Consider the following 8,067-nt stretch of genomic DNA (forward strand, 5'->3'; position numbering starts at 1 on the left):
AAGAAGAGAGAGAAGGAAAACAAGCTGCAATGGACTATAAAGGAATAAGGGTCTTTTATTCTCAAAAACTACAGAAAACTCCAGATTAAAAAAAGATAAAATCTCAAATTTCTTATTTTGAACACATTAAATATTTCCTTTAAAGCCATCTAAATGTTAACACATACTGCTTCCAACATCCATCATTACGACTTTTGTATGCTTCTTTACACAAAGCTCAAAGAACAAGGAAACTAATCAATTTTGTTAGGATTCTAGCTAAGTAGGTAGAAAGTCTATTCTCACTCTACAGCACTATGGCTAAAAAAACAATAAAATTCCACAGAAAATTCACCCATACTAAGTACACAACCAACCTCTTGGCTTCCTTCATTCCTCCTATTCATCTAGAAACAAGATGCTCAAGAAAGACAAATAACGAAGTTATGAGCATCTAAATGTTCCGCTGTCCCTATTCCTGCTAGAATGCACAGCAAACAAGCAAAAGAAAATGCTGACATCATTTTACCTCTACGGAATTTCTCTTACTTGGAAAAATAATGAATAGCAGTAACAACAAATGCAGTGGGGAATGCAGGCTATGATATCCACATACTAAGTTAGCAAGAGAAGTTCAAGGCCTCTATTTTTTTCTCTTGAGTCACATATAAATCTATCTGTTCCTCCCTTTCCTTCTGATTCCCTTGCCGATGAGCATAAAAGCTAGAGGGTCACGTATCCAATCTCAATTTGCAGAATCTGTGGTCTCAAGGAATCGTTACCCCCAAAGAGCACAAAATAAATGAACTCATCAAGTTCTGTGACTGTACATGTGGGAATATCTGCTCAGTAGAATATGGTGGGGTTATAAACTGCTGATGCTTTCAGTGAAGTGTACAAATCAGGATTTCTCCTGTAATCCTTAGACTTTGAAAACTAAGATTATATATATAGTGCTACTCATTTTATTCAACTTACCTACATCCCTTCTTATATCTCAATGATCAAAATAGAAGGTTTTGATACCTATATGATATGCTTTATTGATTGGGAGGGGTTGTACAGTACCATTTTAGTATATCCATACTGACAAGAAACAGCAGATGGAGGATTAGTACAAAATAAAATCTGTATAGTTACATGTCAAGTAACAATCAAGTTCCATGTCATTTACTTCTATAAAGCATATTTTTGTCTTAAACAATAAAGAAAACTGTCAATTTCAAACTCCCATGGATTGTGAGAAGCCTGCAATACTTGGGTTTTAGGCACTGCAGTGAAGTAGTTTGTTTTACACAATTATCTACTGAATCATCACGAGCTCGCTTTTGACAGCTAAGAAACTAAATTTGATTGCAATTCTGACCTCATCCAAGGAACACAGAGGCAATATATGGTGTGCCACAGATCGGTAAAAGCCTAAACATTTAAAAGGATTTGCATAAGGAAAATCAACTACCCGTATCATAGTGTCCTCTGATCCCAGACCTATGAATTACAACACAAATTACTTATATACGGAAAACATCGGAAGATAGGAATGTCTCTTCTCTGAAAGGACAAGCAAATCGTGCTGTTTTCACCCTTCAGATCAGTATCAGGTACTGCAATGAGTAATTAAAACAAGGACAAAACAGAAAAAAAAAAAAGAGGCTGTTTGGGGTTTTTTCGCTTTTCCCAAAGTTTCGTAACACAACTTAATACACGCACACTTTTAATCGAGACGACACGCCGCGAAGATGGAAATAAGTTTGCAGGAATGAAGCGCCAGTTCATGTCACTTCTGCATTCAGCTGTAACCTTCGCCAAACCTTGTCCCCCCCCACCCCGCCCACTGCCTGCGAGCGGTTGCGGCCCTGCCGGGCCCGCCCCGGCGGCGCGGAGCTCCGAGCGGCCATAGGACGCGGCTCCCATCAGTCTCCGATCAGCCCAGCTCCTCCTCCTCAACAGCAGCAGCCCTAGCCCTGCTATCCGCCTTTGCCTTCAATAGGCCCCTAAAGGACAATGCTCTCGGAAAGAAAAAAAGATAAAAGGAGGGGACGGCTTCCCACCAGCTCGGCCCGGGGGTGACCCTGTAACGCCGCAGCTGGGCCAGCGGTGGTTTCCCTCTACCCCAACCCGGAGCGTTTAGACCCGGCTCCTCCCAGCCGGTCAGCAGCCGCTGCCTGCGCTTTGTACAATTACGCGCAGGATGAAAGGTCACGGCGGGAGCCATCGCCGCGCACCGGCCGGGCCCGGCAGCAGCCCGGGGCCGGTGCGGAAAGCCCGGTCACTGCAACTCCACGGTCAGGCCGGGCAGGGAAGGGACTGCTCGGTTCAGGCTCTTACTACCCAGACCCGAAGCGCCGCATCCTCCGGCTTCCCCGTCCACTGCGCAGGGTGACATCGGCGCAGGCCGGCACCCACGGGGGGTGGGCGCTGGGTGCCGCCTTCCTCTCCCTCCTCCCGGGCGTGACCCCAGCTGTAAGGCAGGGGAGCCCCCGCACCCGCTCCAAGCCGGCGCCTCCCCCCAAGCCCCCAGCGCAAGCCGCTCACCTGCCGCTGGGACCCCAGGGGCCAGGCTGGGAAGCAAGAGCGCGGGGGGGCAGGGAGGGCTCCGCTCCCGGCAGGCGCTCGGACCGGGGCACCCCGGCCGGGCCTCCGGCCCCGCCCCCAGAGCTGCCTCTCCGCCGGCCCGCAGCCAGCCCCGCAGCCACCCCCCGCCCGGCCCCTCGCGCTCCTGTCACCCCCTCCCCGGCCCCTCTCCTCCCGTGGCCGCGCTTCCTCTCCTCCCCTCTCCCCCCGGCCTCCTCGGCACGTTCCCGCCGCGCTGCGGCAGGCGCAGCGATAAGCGGGACGCGCCGTTCTCAAAAACCGTCCTCCCAGCGCCGGCCAGACCCGGCCCTGCAACTCCTCCTCTTCTAGGGCTCTTAGCGGAGAGGGGAGGGGAAAGTGGGCCGGCGCGGGCCTCCTCGGCGGGCCTCAAGCCGCCGGCCCGGCGTTCGCCGGGGGCCGAGCCCGCCCGTCCCTCAGCGCAGCGGCGGGAAGGAAGGAGCGGGAGGAGGGCGCCTGCAGCCGCCTCCCGGCTCCGTCCTCCCGTTGCCACGGGGAGGGCGGCAGCCGCCCTCCCTCCAGCCCTGCCCCTCCCTCTGCTCCCCGGACCCGCGGCGGGTATTTACCTGCCGTGGCGGCGTAGAGCGGGGCCCTGGGGCCTCTGGCAGCCGGAGGAGGCGGCGGACCCCGTCCCGCTGCTGCCGTCCCCGAGTGAGGCGGGCGGGACGGAGCCGGGACCTGCCCTGGGAGGCGTTACGTAAACCGGCGGCGGCAGCGGCGGCTCCCAGCGCCACGGGGAGGGAGGGGGCCGGCCGCTCCGTCACCCGGCAACAGGACTCAGCGCCTCGGCGGACCGCGCCGCAGGCTCCTCCCCGTATCCTTCCGCCCAGAGGGCGGCCCGGATCTCGCCGCCCAGGCGAGCGGGTTCGGTTGTGGGCCCGCGCGGGGGTGACTGCGCAGCGAGAGCAGCGCTGAGCTCCCCGCCACGCCGGCTCGGGGCGCCGGGCCCCTCCGTCCCCGTCTGGTAGCGCCGGGGCGCCAGGCAGCCGGCTCCATTGCAGGGCCGCCGCGCAGGAAGGGCGGGGGGAGGAGGGGAAGTGTCCCTTTGCCCTGGTTGTACAGCCTCGGCCCGGCCCGGCCCCGCCCGCCGCCGGAACGCCGCGCTGTCCGCCGGGCGCCTGAGGAGACGGGGGCGGACGAGGCGTTTGAAAGTCACCGGCCGGCGCGGAGGGGCAAGCTACGCTGGCGCTCGGGCTTCGGGCGGCCGTGAGGCGGGCGGTGGCTCCTGCCCCCCCCGCGAGCGCTGGCTGTGCTGTAACGATGGAGAGGGAAACACCCAGGGCCGGGGCGGGAACGCGAAGGAGGAAATAGGGGATAATGACGGAGCGTGGCGGTGTTTGTAATGCGAGGTCGTTTTGAAATCCTTGGCGACTTTTGAGGGCAAGGTTAGCAAATAAAAGTTTATTTCGCTGCTAAATGAGGGTCCGTCTGGAAATAAAGTTGTCTTTTAGAAGACTGATGCCGTTGAAAGTCGGTTTTAGTAGGTGAGCTCCTCAGGAGCCGGGAGAATTTTATTCGAATTGATTAAATGCCAGCTTAATCACAACTGTTTACACAACCGTAATGAAAGAGCAACATTTTTAGCATAGTAGATGGGTGAAAATGGGCCACGGTAAGACTGAAAATATGACAAAGACAACACACCGAAGTGCTAGTTAAGCTTCTTAATTGGGAAAATAATAATGCCCTTTTCAGGTGTACACTAGCACCTCACATTTCTCAAATATATGAACACACTGTGGTGTAAGGAAAGTCAATATTACGTAAGATGTCAAAGTAAGTCTTCTGTCTGTGTGTAATCATAAGGGTTTTCTTCCTTTCGTTGCTGTATGTGTGGCTCCTAGAGTTCCAAAACGGGGTATGTCATCTGGGTTGGCTAATGCTGTTCCTTTTGTGCAAACATCTTCAGTCACTGGAATCAGGCTAATGTTTGACAAAATGTGCCCCCACCCTGGAGGTGGTCCTGTTTAGGCCTTTGACGAGTTAAACTTGTATATAAAAATACATCTCGTAAGAAACCGAGGGAGTAACCACTGCTTCCCAGCCTGTACAGTCATTTCCTGATACAGCAGCAGCATTGCTCTTATCTTTGTTTTAGCTAGAGTTCGCCTTTTTTGATCATCTTTAGCACCCTATTTACTCATAAATTTGATGTAGACTGGACAAAAAGCCTAAGTTTTTCATGTTAAATATGCAGGATTTTGTAGCTACGTGAGTTACCAATATTCGCTTAAATGCTGCCAAGGCAGTAATTGGTGTCATATGAACATGCAGTTAATCAGTTTGGCTTTCTTCAAGCCTTGAAGGAATATTATGGGAAAGCTCTAAAGAGAAAGTAGTGCTTTAAACCCCTTGACAGAAGGACGGCGTCATTCTCTCAACTATTGAATTGCTGTTCAAGTTATTTTCTTGTTACGAAAAGCTGAAACCGAAAAGCTTTGGAGGGAAAATCTTGCTGACTGTTTACTGCTGAGTCATTCCACTGGTTTATCAGAAGCATTTCACCAACACTTGCGCCAATTGCAATCAAATCTCCTTTTGTTCAGGAGCTCAGAATCTGAATTCCTCTCTTCAAGGTAGAAATAAAATACAGTAAAATGCAGGACACCTGGGATTTGTCTCTGAAAACAATTGGTACCAATTTAAATCAATTTCCATTCGGTCTTCTGAATGTATTCTCAATGTATTAGCAATGTATATCACTAATATGAATCCACTTACCTTATATCACCCTTTCTGTGTTTTGGTTTTGGGGTTTTTTTCTCCTCTCTGTAGGTGGGACAGATGCTCAGAACATAGGTGCTCTCCGAATGGAGCAAGTCAGAGCGTGCAAGCCAATGACACGTTACTCTGAATGTTCACATAGTTGCTGTGTGACATTTCGAATTGACAGTTCTGGTTTTGTGGTCAGATCTCAGGAATCCTGACAGTGGAATTTTCTGTTTGCTTGTTGGTTTTTGTTTGGTTTTATTTCCCTAACAGCCAAGCCGATTCTGGTCTCCTTTTGGCAAGCATTTCGGAAACAGCTGGTCCATGACCATATGCCGCGCTGGCGCTGCTGTGAGCTTATTTCCCACTTGTCCTCCTGGTCAATCAGAGCTGCTCCATGTGCTGAAGGACAGCTGGTCCCTTGGCATGCGAAGCAGCTAATGAACTTTTCCTCCAAAAAGCCATAGGGATAGCACAGGCTAACTCGAATCAGTGGCTTTTCCTTTCTGAACTGCTATCAAAGATGGATGCTCTCTATGGGAACTCTGTTTGTTGTCCCTGTGTGACAACCTACACACAGCAAGAACAAGTAGGTGGGTGTGGATTGTAGGTGACAGCACTTGTTTGGAAAATCAAGGCTAAATGATCTGTATTGAAAAGAATGCGAAACCACAACTGAGTGACTGATGGGTTTGTGCTTTGAGCTGTCAGCTTCAGCAAGTACTGCTATTTCCCTTTTTCATTCTGACCCCTGCTGGAAAGGGTCTCCAATAAAGTTCTAAAAAATGTATCAATTTCACCATATAATATTTTTTCCTATTAGGGAGCACGCTGAAGGAGGAATTGCACAGCAGTTCAGTATTACATAGTCACACGTTGTAAGCATTTTACTGTCAGCCATCCATCTTACTTCCTGAAAACTGGGCAATTTATAATATTCCCTAAAATTTCCTGGTAGGTGCAGTAAAAGAAGAAAAAAAAAAAAAAACAAAAAACAAAACCAAACAACTGATTTTCCCCGGAGAGGGCTTCTGTATCAGTTAACTTCAAAAGTCATGATAAACAATAATTAGACCGTCCTCTATTGTTCACACTTCATAAACCGTTCATATGAAATGCTCGATAGAAACAATCCGCCCATTCAGTGGTTTAGGAATGGAGATAGACCAACGTTCATGAGGGAATAAATGTAGTTTAGGAACAAAAAAGATTGTCTAAGTGTGCAGAATCTAAATATATCCATAACTTTATAGATTTTTTTTTTTCAATCCAGAAAATGGATAGACCTTAATGCAAGGTGAAACAAGGAATATCCAACAGATACATGATGCGTTTTATTGGATATCTTGATGTATAGCTGCAGGAGTATATAATTATCTGTTTGAAACTACTTTGCTTAATTGCATGAAAGCTTGCGTAACTTTTTTACTACTTTTCATGGTCCATTTCAGGTTTTGAGCAAAGACTCATGCAAAACGTTCACACCTCCCAGAAGTAATAACTACGTTCAAGTGACACATTCAAAAGGCATTCCTCAACGCTAAATCAGGTTTCAGATTCCTTTTTACTGATCCCTCTTTCCTAATAATATCCCTGCACAGTGAAGAGCAAGCTGGAGATACCCACAGCATCAGAGAGCTGATGTTGTCAGCATCGAGGACCTCCTCTACCAGAGTGGATGGAAAGTAACATTAAATTTTAGTAGGGTCTGCATTAGGCCACAGTTTGACCATTTCCCTTTCAGACTGCTCTGTAACAGGTTTTAGTGTCGTCAATAGGAACTCACTGGCATGGTGAGTTTGGAAGATCTGAGTTACTTGAAAAATCAATTACCTAATTCAAAGTGAAATTATTTTCTGTTTAATACAACTATATCACTATAACCTCAGAATGTGTTTTTGCTTTATTTGAGCACAAACTGCACATAGGAAACTGTCAGAGAAATTGCAGGTCAGGCAGTGCTGTTCTGTAACAAGAATGTCTGGGCATGGGGTTGGCATTCCTTTGGGACCTTAAATTTTATTTAAAATTAATCTGCTTCACTGTGGTCTTGCTCTGTTTCATCCTGAAGCACTAAGAATTGGGAAACTCTAATAATACCTTGAGAAACCTCTGGGAAGCCAAAAATAATGCATGAAGAGGAGTCTGCCTCAACATGCTGCTGTGTGCATAACACAGACCACCTGAAGCCTACTGTAAGAAATATTCAGAGATTATGTGAAAGAACCGCAATAATTGCCTGCACCACTTTGGACAAACAGCCAAACAGTACAAAAGATAAAGAAAATGAAAGATTTATACTACATAATGAACGCCAAAAGTCCAGGTACTGAGATATAGCATTTGAAACAATAAACCAAGGAACAGCTTTCACTACCGGTGTAATGAAAAGACTACAGAAAATACAGCATTCTAAAAATGAAATAATTTCCACAAGTGTTGAAATACAAAGGAAATATTACATGCGATTGCACTTTAAGGACACTTAGTCACTGTAAAATATACCACAGTCTCAAAATCTGATACTTTTTTTGGTAATGCCTATAGAGAAGAATTTGATATTATAATGAGGTACTAATTTAATTGCATTATATTTGTTGCTACATCAGCTATTGTCAAGCCATTAAGTTAATTACATGTTAAGATTTAAAGTAGATGAAACACATTATGACATCTGTTTTTTCCTATTTACTGCAGCATTCTAGAATTACCATGTTGGAAATGTCTGAGGTTTTGGCAGCTTGCTGTCTTACAAATAGTTCATGAATACAATTAACCATCCTTGAG

The 8,067-nt window shown here is 47.6% G+C and overlaps 1 protein-coding gene across 1 annotated transcript in view; it reads right to left on the reverse strand.

The window, feature by feature from the left end:
* Nucleotides 1-3,356, reverse strand: part of KIAA0232 (KIAA0232 ortholog) — a 69,767-nt gene extending 66,411 nt beyond the window's left edge. The window contains exon 1 of the mRNA XM_065836693.2: nt 3,138-3,356. The gene's annotated coding sequence lies outside the window, so the exon portion shown is untranslated. The remainder of the gene's footprint in view (nt 1-3,137) is intronic.
* Between the last annotated feature and the right edge of the window lie 4,711 nt (nt 3,357-8,067).

The sequence above is a fragment of the Patagioenas fasciata genome, chromosome 4 (assembly GCF_037038585.1).
Source record: "Patagioenas fasciata isolate bPatFas1 chromosome 4, bPatFas1.hap1, whole genome shotgun sequence".
In the NCBI taxonomy this organism is placed as follows: domain Eukaryota; kingdom Metazoa; phylum Chordata; class Aves; order Columbiformes; family Columbidae; genus Patagioenas; species Patagioenas fasciata.